Source organism: Musa acuminata, chromosome BXJ3-10 (assembly GCF_036884655.1).
Source record: "Musa acuminata AAA Group cultivar baxijiao chromosome BXJ3-10, Cavendish_Baxijiao_AAA, whole genome shotgun sequence".
In the NCBI taxonomy this organism is placed as follows: domain Eukaryota; kingdom Viridiplantae; phylum Streptophyta; class Magnoliopsida; order Zingiberales; family Musaceae; genus Musa; species Musa acuminata.
The window spans coordinates 1,342,961-1,357,265 of NC_088358.1; positions in this window are offsets into that span (position 1 = coordinate 1,342,961).

Sequence of the window (14,305 nt, forward strand, 5' to 3'; positions counted from 1 at the left end):
ATTTTATATTTTATCATTTGATTTTTCAAGCCAACTCAAATTATATTTCATAATTATGTAACATACTATGAATATTACTATGATTAAATGTCAAATTTTAAGATCATAATGTAAATATTTAATAAGATGAAAAGAGAGACTTAAAATTGAGGAAAATAATAATATTATTTGAATTATAATGACTAATTAGATTAGATGTGAAACTAAAAGTAGACCCAGAGTTAATGGCGGTGTTACTTAACTTTAGAAAAAATTATTAAAAATAAGATAAGGTTTGAAATAAATATATTTGAAAAATAACTTAATTTTATGCTTGAAAGATTGAAGTCATTTATTTATCAAGATCATTAATGAAAAAATTTATGAAGAAAAAAATTTGTATATGATTTTTATTGACTTAAAAAAACCTATAATACATTTTCTAGAAATTTATTATAATAAATAAAAAAATAAAAGTGTAATAGTTAATTATATTGATGTTATTAAGGATATATATATGATATTATAGCTACTAGCGTTAGAATTATAATGAGTGTATCGCATGAGTTTCCTATTAGCATAGGATAACACTAAGGATCTAATAGACGTCCTTGGTATATATTATTTACTAATAAGAGTATAAATAAAATTAATTATAAACTTAAGATATAGAGACAAGCCTTAAAAATTAAAGGTTTTAGATTAAGTAGAACTAAAACTAAATATATAAAATATAATATTAATAATTTTAGAAATAGATAAAAGAATATAATTAAATTGGATGGATAAGGAGTTCCTTTTAAGTAAAAGCCTTAGGTATTTTGGATCCATTATTCAACAAGATGGAAAGATATGTTAAAAGAGATAGAAGAAGGAAGAATTAATGAAGAAGCTGTTTTGCATTGACATGTTCTCTCCCTATTTATATAAGTTGAGAGGGAGGATTTCCCTCAACAAAGTAGAGAGATTTTCTAAAATAGTTAGGGAAATCTTATTTGCTATCATGCCCCCATAAGATGGTGCTCCTATAAAGGAGACCAATCTTGGACCGATGCAATACAAAAAGTTTACGAGCTAAAGGCTTCGTGAGTGAGTCAGCTAATTGATTAGCCATATGGACATGAGAAACATGAAGTTAACAGCGGACAACTTGATGGTGTACAAAGTGGAAGTCGATGGCAATATGTTTCATGCGGGAGTGGAACACCGGATTAGGGCACAGATAGGTAGCTTTGACATTATTACAATATATTGTAGGAGTGGAATTTATGTTGAGTTTCTGGAGTAGATTTGTGATCCAATTGAGTTTTACAGTGGCAGTGGCAATGACACGGTGTTCAGCTTCAGTTGTAGACTATACGACTGTCTTTGCTTCTTAGAACTCCAACTGATTGGATTAGCATCAAGGAAGACAATATACCCCGATGTGGATGTTCTATCATTAAGGTTGCCTGCCCAATCAGCATCGGCAAAGGCATGAAGATGAAGTGGAGAGTGTTTACGAAGAAAGAGACCATAATTGAGGGTCTCTTTAAGATATCACAAAATTCTCTTGACCGTAGACCAGTGCATAGTAGACGACTGCTGCATAAAATGTGATAATTTGTTGACTACAAAAGAGATGTCTGGACGAGTAAGTGCTAAGTACTATAAAGAACCAACAACTTGGTGGTATTGTGTGGGTTCCTAGGACTTCCATCAGATAATTTGAGAGAACCATTAGTAGAGAGGGGGGTTGTAACTGCATTTGCATCCTACATGTTTGTCTTTAATAACAAACCTTGAATGTACTTTCGTTGTAATAAAAAGAGACCTGAAGATGTGAATGTAGCTTCGACGCCTAGAAAGTAGTTCAAGGGTCCTAGATCTTTAAGCGAGAATCGATCCGCCAACTATTTGATGAACGCTTGGATTTTGACGGGATTGTTGCATATGACAATAATGTCATCCATATATACCAGAATATATATTGTGTCTCCATGGTGGTATCATAGAAATAACGAAGTGTTAGATTTGGAGTTGGGAAAGCAAACGGAAGTAAAAAATGAGCTAAGTTCAGTGTACCAAGCACTTGGAGCTTGACGATGTGCATAAATGGCTTTCTAAAGTTTGCAAACATACTTTGGATACTGAGGATGAGTGAAACCAGGAGGTTGTTGCATAAAAACATCTTCAGTTAGAGACCCCTATAAAAAGGCATTATTAACATCTAATTGTCATAATTGCCAGCCTTTAGTGGTAGTCAGACTCAAGATAAGCCGGATTATAATGGGCTTAACAACAGGACTAAACGTCTCAGTGAAATCAACTCTAGGTCATTGATGAAACCTTTTGGCGACAAAACGTGCCTTATATTGGGCAATAGAGCCATCTGGGTTTCGGTTAAATCGAAAGACTTACTTAAACCCGATGATGTTTTGTGAATGATAAAAGGGTATTAGATCTCACATTGAGTTATGGAGGAGGGCATTATATTCCTCACACATGGCGGTACGCCAATGCGGAGATTTTTAGGCTTGAGTGAAGGTGGTGGGTTCAACGGTGGGGGATGATGAATCCATTGTAGCATGTAGGTTGAGGACTTGATGTGGTTTGAAAATACCACTCTTAGAGTGTATAGTCATAAGATGGTTGGAGACTACAGGATCGGGAGGTGGTGTTGGTGGAATAAGCGGTTGAGGGTCAGTGGCACAAGCCGGGTCAAGTGGAGACACGTCAGGGGCACTTGGTCAAGAAGGAGGTAAAGACAATGATTGTGTTTCAGAACATATGACCCCATCAATTAGGGAAGAGAGGAGTGGAGTAAGAATGGAAGGAATGAGCAATTGCTGAACTGGAGTAGTATAGTGTGGATTAGGAGGGGAGGAACTGGATGATGTCATGAGAGGCTCGTTCGATTGGACCGGAGGTATACTCTAGTGAGATAGTGAAGTGATCTATATGGTAGGATAGTAAAGGTTTTGGAAAGGAAAGTTAGACTCAACAAAAATAACGTGATGTGATATAAAGACTTTGTGAGTGTGGAGATTATAGTAGCAGAAAGCATTGTGTTCAAATGAGTAACCAATAAAGACGCAAGGAGTAAATCATGATGTTAACTTATGAAAGGCATAGGGACATAACTAAAGATAACATTGACAACCGAACACTTTGAGTTTACGAAGATTTGGGGGTTTGTGAAATAGTGTGTCAAAGGGGGACTGGTATTATAGTACTCATGTAGGCATTTCTATTAATAAGGTAGATAGCAGTTTGAAAGGTTACTGTCCAAAAGGTTGAAGGCATGGAAGCCTGATGTAGAAGTGTGAGCCCAGTTTCTTCTATATGCTGATGTTTGCGTTCGACAGAGCCAACCAGTTGAGGAGTATGCAGAGGAGACTTGAGGTGTTTGATTCTACAAGCTGATAGATAGGATGCCAGGGCTTGATATTTATCGCCACCATCAGAGTATACCATTTTGATAGTAGACTGAAAATGGTTTTCGGCCAACTTCTAGAAGGTGGGAAAGATAGTGGAAATGTCAGATTTATGGCGAAGACGATATATCCATCTGTACTTAGTGAAGTGATCTACAAAAATGACATAAAATCTGAACTTATCAAAAAGATAAGATTGGAACAGGACCCCAAACATCGGTATAAATAATTTCAAATGGTTTAGAGGAGGAAATGGAAGATGAGCCAAAAGGCTACTGATGACTCTTATTACTAAGACATGCATCGCAATGCATCATAGAATTAGTGGATTTAAAAATAGGAAGAGAGTAATGAGAAAGTAATTTCTGCTGAATAAGGGATGAGGGATGACCAAGACGATGATGCCACACATTAACTAGAGCTGCAACAGAAGAATGAACAGTGGGCTGGATTATTTGTGAAGTTGACGGCCATTTATAAATGTTGCCTCTATTCGGGCCCTAGATCAAAGATGCCCCCGTGATTAAGTTCTTAACATGAAATGAATCAGGAAAAAATTCAATTGAAATATTATTATGTTTGCAAAATTGAGAAATAGAAATGAGGTTGCGTTTAATATGAGGGGCGTATAAAACCTCATCGAGTGTAAATGTAGTAGAATCAGAATTAAGCGCTGTGGAACCAGTACGAGTTATAGGAAGTCCTTTAGCATCACCGATGATGATATCTTCATCGTCGCTATAGGGGTTGTGAAGAGACAAATTCTGAAGATCAACAGTGATGTGATGGGAGGTGCCAGAGTCGATAATCCAATTGGACTGTCTAGTTGTCAGAGTAGTTAGGAGATTTGCCTAAGGCCAGTGTGACGGAGCAGGGAGGCGGGGATGAGACCAGCAAACTTTAGCGGAGTGTTTGATTTTGTCACACTACTAGTAGACGACCTGTCTTTGATGGCTCGGCGGGGCAAGAAGCCAAGACGGATGGTTATTGGAGTTGCCACTTTACGAGAAGTGATGACTAAGAGGATAAGAGGGGTGTTGCATGGGACCCATAGGATCAAGATATGCATTGACCAAACCTTTGGTGATGTTCGAAAGGTACCGAGTGCTCATCCGTTTAGACTTGTGACTGACTTGAGCTGTGATAGTCGATCCAGACAGTTTGTCCACATGCTTCAAATATATCTCATAGTCAGTCAGCTTGTCATAGAGTTCTTCAAAGGAGACTGGCAAGTCATGTGCCCGAATTATAGCAGCCAATTCCTTGTAGTCGTTGCCGAGACCATTTAGGGTATGGATGATGATCTCTTCATCACATAAGGAATTACCTATCAAAGTCAAGTCATCGATGATAACCTTGATATTTTGTAGATAATTAGTTATAGTACTTCCCTCTTATTTTGTCACCATCAGCTTGGATAGAAGACTGAGCTTGCGAGTACACGAATAATTCACTAATGTTGTTTGCAGTTTAGACCATGCATCGGCAATAGTCACACATGAAGATATTATAAGAGTGACGGATCCAGCAATTGAGGCTTTAATAATTTGGAAGATGAGACGATCTTGATACAGCCATAGTTTGTGCTGGATTGGATACTGGACTAGGTTCTTCGAGGATGTTGAGCATGGCTGGCGGACAACTGAAAGAGCCATCAATGTAACCTAATAAGTCGTATCCAAATAAGAGATTAGAAAATTGAGCCCGCCAGGATGCATAGTTGCTATCCTTTGATAACTTGAAAGGGATTAGCGTGATAGTATTAATAGAGATAAGTCCTATAGGAGAAGAAGTGGGAGTCCCTACAAGACATCCTAATTTTTCTTTTTTTTTTGCCTGCAAACAGGTGCAGCAACGTCTCAGATACTCATGTCATAGAAGTTGGAGAACGAGGGAGGGAAGAGGCTGCTGCAGATTGCGCACTACAGCTGCAGTTCGCTGCTGCTACAGTATACTGCTAGCACTGCTGCCGCAGTTTACTGCTACAGATTGTGTACTGTTGCTACAGTATGCTGCAGCAGATCGCTTCTACTGCAGATCACTATTGCTACAGTGGAAGCTGTTGTGGCAAAGAAGTTGCTGAAGGGAGCCTGGAAGCGACCACAGCAGAGGAAGCTGCCGGCAACTGCTGTGGGCGCTGCGGAGATGTCACAGCTTCCCGATTGTAGAGGCTGCGGGAAATGATGTAGTAATTTCATTTAAAGATAATAGATCATCAAATATGTTGACTAATTGATTCTTGCATTCACTTATTAGAAGAAATGTAATTACTGATATTAAGGTACCACTATGGGTCATTCCGAAGTGCAATATAGGTTCTTTTCTGAACTTATCCCAAGAAACAAAATCTTTCTATCAACCATGGGAAGAGTGTGCTATGTAATGTTCAACTTAAGGCGTTATAACGAGACGAATGAATAATGAATATGTAAATATATACTTTGAATTTATAGATTATTTTATATAAGAACATGTAAGAACAACATTATCCTCATTGTTTGACGGTATGATGTAATCCCTTACTCTTAGTTTCACTTGTACCCTACATACATGCCTAAAGTAGGATGTCACATTTTAATTTTCTTTACTACTATTGATAGGAATACAACCGATAATAAATAATCTTAAAATTAAAATATACTAACTTACTAAACAAAATTGATGGGTTTCCTCTTGTATATAATGATTTTGAAACATGTACGTAACTATAACCTTTAACCAAAAGAAAACATATATGCATAGCATGTCTAAAAGTTCTATATATAAAATGCTTACTGGTCATCATCCATATCTGCATTGGCATGAGTTTGCATCTGCTCACTTCCCTATCCAATCACTTAGGTGGAGTGCTAGTATCCTTACCTATAAAATAGTGTCTATAGTGAGTAATCACATAGTAAGTATAAGCATTTATAACTTTATTAAAGTGAGCATGTATCATGTCATATATATTATATTTTAAAATCATCATCATAAGATAATTAACAATAAACATCTCATCTTATAACTTCTTTAGCAAGCATAACCCTGCAATATAGCATGTATAAAATAAAAAGATAAAATTTTATGTCGAAATAATTCAGAATGCTTATATATAACATGTAGGAAATATAATAAATTAATAAACTTCAACGTCTCATATCATAACATATATGTGTACTCTTATGCTATATGTTATCATAATATATATGTGTACTCCTACATCACATTTCATAATACATATATGCACTCTCACACCACATATCATAATACATATATATACTCTTACAACACATGTTATAATATATATATGCACTCCTATACCACATGTCATAATACATACATGTATGTTAGGACTCTAGCTAGGAGAGTCTTAATTGAGTTTCATTGAAAGGGGCATTCATGTAAAACCTACCTAGCCGACCCCTATTAAAGAGATGAAGAGTCCGGCTAAGGTTAGGATTGGTTTGGGGGTTGCTTCTTAGAGAAGCATTAGGAGTTGGTTAGAAATAGAAGTCTTGAGTAGGAGTCATATTAGGAGTTGGAGCTTAGAAACCCTATAAATAGTCACGTATTCATCTTCTTTTAACAAGGAATAGATAAATCTCTTTAATAGCCTTTGAGCAACAACCTAGAGAAAGGAACCCCTATAGAGTTCTAAGGAGGCCGATCCCCTAAAGAGATCAATCCCAAGCTTAGAATCTGCAAGGGTTCTATCACTTGGTATCAGAGCAGCATTCTTGGCATCTCACTGCCCTTCCACAGGCATCCATCAGCCCTCCATAGCTGCCCAAAGCAATTCCTATAGTTGCTTAAATGATCGTCACAGAATTCCGCCATCACCTCCACCACCGCAGATCATCCTTTGATCTCCCCGTGAATTGTAATAAGTTCTAGTTTCCTACCTTACTATTATTGCAATTTAGCTATCCTTACTCAAAAATCCAAAAACAAACTGTTCCTATATTGCTGCATAAACTTTTTATCACAAATTTTTTATCTCTACGACGAAAGATGCACTGCAAAATTTCAACCGCATAGCACAATTTGTTTGATTTTGCTACTATATTTTTTCTATCCAAATCTCTACAAAATTTTTACATCAACTTTAACACTTCCTAACAATGGATTTTCCTTTGGTTTCATCAAAAAATTCTTAATATAAACTACTAACCTTTTACGTCCAAGCTGCTACACTTTAGACATAAAAACCTACTGTAGTACCTTTCTGTGATCCTCAATTTTTTCGAACCATCCACCACCCCATTCCATTAACCTATCAACAAAAAAAATAAAGGGACATCTCTGATCTACAGGCATATGCTATGGCTTCTCAAGATCCAATTGATGCCAAATTTGAAGCATTGGAATCTCATATTGAATCGCAGATTGAATCGCGCTTGGAGGACAAATTGTGCGCTTTGTTTGTAAAATTCAGAATTGGACAATCGTCGAGTCCAACCAAATTTTAGTGAGGAGAGAGTTCAGAGAGGCCTCCAGAGAAGGAGGGATAGCCCTCAAACATGCTTCAGCCATACATGATGGTGGACTTCTAGTGATGGGAAGAAGGAGACCTGGTATGGTGGATTTCGCGCGCCGAACATTACTTTCGCTACAATCGAACGTCGGATGATACTATGGTGGAAATTGTTGTCGTCCACCTTGAAGGAGATGCTATTCAATGGTACAATTAGCTAAAATATAATCATGGGGCTCCGACATGGAATCAATTTAAGAACGCACTACTAATCGTTTCGGACCTATGGAGTATGAAAATATCGATGGCCAACTCGCAAAGATTCGACAAACCTTTACGATTCAAAAGTACCAAACTAGATTTGAGAAGCTATCCTACCTTGCTCATGACTAGACTAATCATCAATTGTTAGGAACATTCATTGAAGGACTCAAGCCAAAAATAAAAGGGGAGGTTAAGGTGCGACAACCCCATACCGTGACAACGGTGATTTTTTTTGCCCAAATACAAGAAGAACGGCTCAACTAAGATGCTTGGAGGATGAGAACCTCTCTTAGGCCCTCAGCATATAAACCTCCTTCTGCTCCCAACCGTCCTTCGCTGCCAAAAAAATTGATAAGAGAAGAACTACGTGACCGATCAGCAAAAGGTCTTTGTTGGCATTGCGACGAGCCGTGGAACCATGATCATTGCTACAAAAGGAGCTGCCTCTGTCACGCCCCTCAAAATATCAATGATATTAAAAATTTTCAACAACAAACCAATCCAGGATCCAAACACACATTTGAGGACACTGAAAAACATTCTATCAAATTCATATCTATAAAACCTGTGCAGTTTATAATCATATATCACATCATTCGATAATTCACATTTATGACAACCCAAGCCAACTCAACAAACATGAACAACATTTATAAATCCACAAGCTAAGTAATTTATACAATCAAAACTCCAACTATTCACCACAAGTTCATATCATCATAAATTAGACTTAACATTCTGAAATTCCAAATAAGAGAGATCTTCTAACACTTTTACATAGTATATCCATTTCGATTCATCGATAACATTTCATTTCATACAAAATATGCTTATACAACAATAACATAATAACCAACAAGACTTGGCCTTAATTCTGAATAGCTCTCCACTGCCTCAGCCTAATTCAAAACATCTCAAAGAGTGACAACTTGACCTGAAAGATTTATATAACAATGGAGTGAGCTAAAAATAGCTCAGCAAGTGATAAAGCATATTCAGAACAAAAGGAACGGTTTCAAACAAGTAAGGTATCATAATGCAAGGCAGAATACAAGAATTCTCAAAGATACCATCTCATTAGATACAAAATCATATGTGTCATGTCATTCAAAACATATTTGATTCCAAAACAAATGCAGCATAGAGTAATTGGAGCATATCAATAGCATACAAGATGATCCGGAGCATATTAATGGCAAATAGGACATTTCAGAATATATCAGTTCATAGCAAATGGAGCACAGAGTAATTGGAGCATATCAATAGCGTATGAAATGTTCCGGAGCATATCAATGACATATGGAACATTTCGGAACATATCAATGGCATATAGACAATTTCGGAGCATATCAATAACAAATACGAAACAGAAGCTCAAACGTCGAATTTGATGTTGCATTCATATCATTCGTATCCAAAGCACGTATAGAAACACATAACCAAAGCTCTGGATACCATATCAAACATACAGAAGGTGAAGTGGGACCATAACATAATATGGTACATCCATTTCTGAATGACCACCAAACATAAGTCTCCCATGTCCGGGAGGTCTCCCACGTTTGGAAGCTCCATCCTCCCACGTTTTTAGTGAAGTCATATGGGCCGGCAGAGCATCTCAGGCTCTATGCATAACTCCCTTCACCATTTCTGGCAAAGGTTCATAATATCCCACAAACACTAGAGTACAAAGAGACAGTATGAACAATAAATAGCATATATCGGAAGCACACGCGGAACAACAAAACGTACATGTGCCTTTACGAGTCAATACGAAGTAAACAATAATCTTTCACAATTGTATTCAGATTTGAAAGTAAATGAAAGCAAGAGCATTCAAGGATTCCAAGCAATCACATATAACTCAATTCAAATAAGAAGGTTAGATGAATTCAATGTCCAAAGGAATGAAACTGGAATAGGCACATATCGAAAGTAAATGCGGAACAATGGGATATACATGTGCCTATATGAGTCAATACGATATAGCATAAACGTTACACAATAGTTTTCAAGAATGCAAATAACTTTAAGGACAAGAGCATATAAGAATCCAAAGCAGTAATATAAAGCTCAATTGAATAAGAAAGCCAAAGGATATCAATTTCCAAAGGAATGGAACCAGAATATGAGAAATCGACCAAAGCTCGATTTCTGGCAGAATACAAGAGGCACATTGAACAAATGAATCAAACTATCAATCGTGCTCCAATTTTACTCAGAAAATATATCATTGGAAAGATATTTCAATCTAGTTTCTGATGAAATAAATTTTGTACGAATCAAGGTTTCTAACAAGGAGTTACCAAAGATTTAGTAACCCAAGATCAAAGAACAAATCTCAATTTTACAGAATTCACAGGGTCAGTTTCAATAGAAACTGGGCAAGTGTTTGGAATCCAAATCTTTTAATCTATATATCAAAAGAAAGATCTACGAGTCTAGTTTCTAATAAAATCCATTTTGAACAAATCAGAGGTCAATACATGAAGTTATAACCATAAAAAGGTAGAAAGGTTAGAATCTCAGAAGTTGCGCAGATTCGAATCGTTTCGTCTAAACAGGAGATATATCAAATGCAAGGTGAGAACAATTCAAAGTTCCTCATATTCAAAGCAAATGTAGAGATCAAATTACAATACGGAAAGATCAGGACACTTGCAATAGGAAAGATTAGAACAATAACAGGAGAAACGATCGAGAAACTTGCAATAAGAAAAATTAGAACAATTACAAGAGAAACGATCGGGAAACTTGCAATAGGAAAGAATTGAAAGCTTACAATAGGAAGGATCGGAACACTTGCAATAAGAAAAATTAGAACATTTACAGGAGAAACGATCGGGAAACTTGCCTTTTGAAGGTTTTGATCCAAAGATTCGAAGAAGGTGTCAGCCCAAATCCTTCTACTTTTCCTCCGTCCCCTCCCTGTTTCGTTTTGTGCACTCGTTTTCTTTCTTTCTTCGCAACTACACCACGTGTCGAACATCGAGGCATAGTCACTTGCTCTCTCTTACTCTCATTCCTTCTTTTTCTTTCTCAAACGTAGCTGCCACAATCACAGCCCCTTCCACCGCACTACCTTCCTTCCTCCCTTCTCTCGCAGACATAACTGCTGCATACGCAGTCGCTGCCACTGCGGCCGCAATCCCGTCCGCAACCCCGTTTTCCCCCTTTCCTTTCTTTTCTTTCCCAGCTGCAACTGCCGCAGTCGCAGTCGCAGGCATGGCCGCAGCCACCACAGCCGCAGCCTCTTCTTCCTCCCCTGCTCTATTTCCTCTCCTCTTCCGGTTGCAGCTGCCACTACCGCAACTGCCTCCCCTTCTCCTCTTCCTCTCTTCTTCGCTTTTCCTTTCTCTTCTTCTTCCTTTCCTTCTCTTCTTTCCCAGCTGCACTGCTGCAGTCGCAGCCTCAGCCACGGCCACAGCCTCTTCTTCCTCCCCTGCTCATCTTCCTCTCCTTCTTCTCTTCCAACTGCAGCTGCCATCGCCGCAGCCGCAGCCCCTTCTCTTCTTCCTCTCCTTCCCTTCTTCCTTTCTCTTCTTCTTCCTTTCCTTCTCTTCTTTCCCAGCTGCACTGCTGCAGTCGCAGCCTCAGCCACGACCACAGCCTCTTCTTCCTCCCCTGCTCATCTTCCTCTCCTTCTTCTCTTCCAACTGCAGCTGCCATCGCAGCAGCCGCAGCCCCTTCTTCCCCTTCTCTTCTTCCTCTCCTTCCCTTCTTCCTTCTTCTTCCTCTTTCCCTGCCACAGCTGCAGCTGCCACAGCCGCAGCCGCAGCTACTTCTTTCCCTTCTCCTCTTCCTTCTCCTTCCTTTCTTCTTCTTCTCTTCTTCTCCTTCCTCCCCTGCGTCACACACACCCTCTCCTTTGTTTCCTCTGCAGGAAACAGAGGTATCACAACCTCTTCTCCTGCTTCCTCTTCCTCTTCTCTTCCTCTTCTTCTTCTTCTCCTCTTCGAACGCCCCACACCTCTCCTCTGTTTCCACCTGCAGGAAACAGAGGTGCTGCAGCCCTAGCTGCTGCCACCTCTCGCTCCTCTCCCTCTTCCCTCTCTTTTCTCTCTTCTTCTCCTTCTCTTCTTCTTCTCTTCCCTTTTCCTCCCCAACGCCACACATCTCCTCGCTGCAGCCTTGCCACAGCTATCCTCCTCTCTTCTTCTTCTTCTTCTTCTTCTTCTTCTTCTTCTTCTTCTTCTTCTTCTTCTTCTTCTTCTTCTTCTTCTTCCCTTCTCCTCCCCAACGCCCCACACATCCTCTCCTCTGTTTCCACCTGCGGGAAACAGATGTGCTGCAGCCCTACGGGAAACAGAGGTGCTACAGCCCTAGCTGCAGCTACTACCTCTCTCTCTCTCCTCTCCATCTTCCCTCTCTTCTTCTTGTAACTTAACAATTTAGTCCTTGAAATTTCTATATTTACATATAGATCCTCCAATTTACATATAAATCCTTATTAATAATTTTCAAAAGTGAGGGCTATTACAGCCTCCTACTAATTGAACCTCTTGAAGACATGGAGGAGGAGGTCCAGGAGAATGAGGAAGAGGTCGCAGATGAAGGACAGCAGCTGGTTGATATTATGATGCATGCCCTTGCCGGTTACATGAACCCGCAAATGATGAAAGTGGGAGGACTTCTGAAGCAACAACCTATCACCGTTCTTATTGACATCGGGAGCACTAATAATTTTATGAATGACAAGGTTGCTGTTCAAATGGCCTTACCTATCGAGAATTGTAGCATGTTTGATGTTAAGGTCGCCGACGGACGAATTTTGAAGTATGATCTTAGGTGCCCGCGAGTGAAACTGTTGCTGTAGGACCAAAAGATAATTGCAGATTTCTTCCTCCCTCTTGTTGATTATGAGGCCATGCTTGGCATTAAATGGCTGAACACATTAGGTGATGTTTCTTAGAACTTTGTGAAACTAATTATAAAATTTTATAGTAAGGGGAAATAGGTGATACTGCACGGGAAACGTGGGGGTGACGTAACGATGATTTGCATACAACAAATGGAGAATGTTTTGGACAAAGCATGCAGTGGCTTTTTAGTACAACTTGAGTAGCAAACTAAGGGGGAGCCAACAGAATTTGAAGATCCACACCTACTTCCTTTGCTTGCTGAATTTTCAGATATATTTGACGAACCGCGTAACCTACCTCCTACCCGTTGGCATGATCATTGTATACCGATTCTTTCGGGCAAACCTCCAGCAAATACTCGGCCATATCAATATCCACATCTCTAGAAGGATGAAATAGAAAAGATTGTAAAAGTGATGCTTGAAACAAGAGTTATTTGGCCAAGTTGTTGCCCTTACTCTTCACCGGCGCTTCTCGTACGAAAGAAGGACGGAACATGACGAATGTGCGTTGATTACAGAGCTCTCAACAACATAACCATCAAGGATAAATACCCTATTCCAGTAGTAGACGAATTACTTAATGAATTAAAGGGAACATGAGTTTTCATAAAGTTGGACCTTCGATCCGGGTATCATCAAATATGAGTGTGTGAAGCAGACATACCGAAAATCGCCTTTCGAACATACAATGACCACTACGAATTTTTAGTAATGCCCTTTGGTCTCACCAATACTCCCTCTACCTTCCAGAGCCTTATGAATGATATTTTCTGGAATTATCTTCATAAGTTTGTGCTGGTTTTCTTCGACGATATCCTTATTTACAACTCTTCTCTTAAAAGTCATTTTCAGCACTTATGACTTGTTTTGACGATTTTGCGAGAACATATTTTTTTTTCAAAAAATCAAAGTATAGCTTTCTTCAACAGAAGATAAAATATCTTTAGCATATCATGTCAGAGGAAGGTGTAGCGGTGGACCCCTCCAAAATTGAAGTAATGTAAAATTGGTCGACCCCGAGGAACATAAAATCACTACGCGACTTTCTCGGTTTAATAGGCTACTACCGCAAGTTCATGAAAAACTATGAAAAAATTAGTACACCCCTTACTTCCTTGCTAAAAAATGATGCATTACAATGGTAGGACAAAGCCACCACCGCCTTCGATGAACTTAAAGTCGTAATGATGACAACGCCCGTACTAGCGCTACCTGACTTCAGTAAAACTTTTGTTATTGAAGTCGATGCCTCTAGAGTCAGAATTGGTGTTGTACTAATATAAAATGGCCACCCCCTCACTTATACCAATAAGGGATTATCACTTT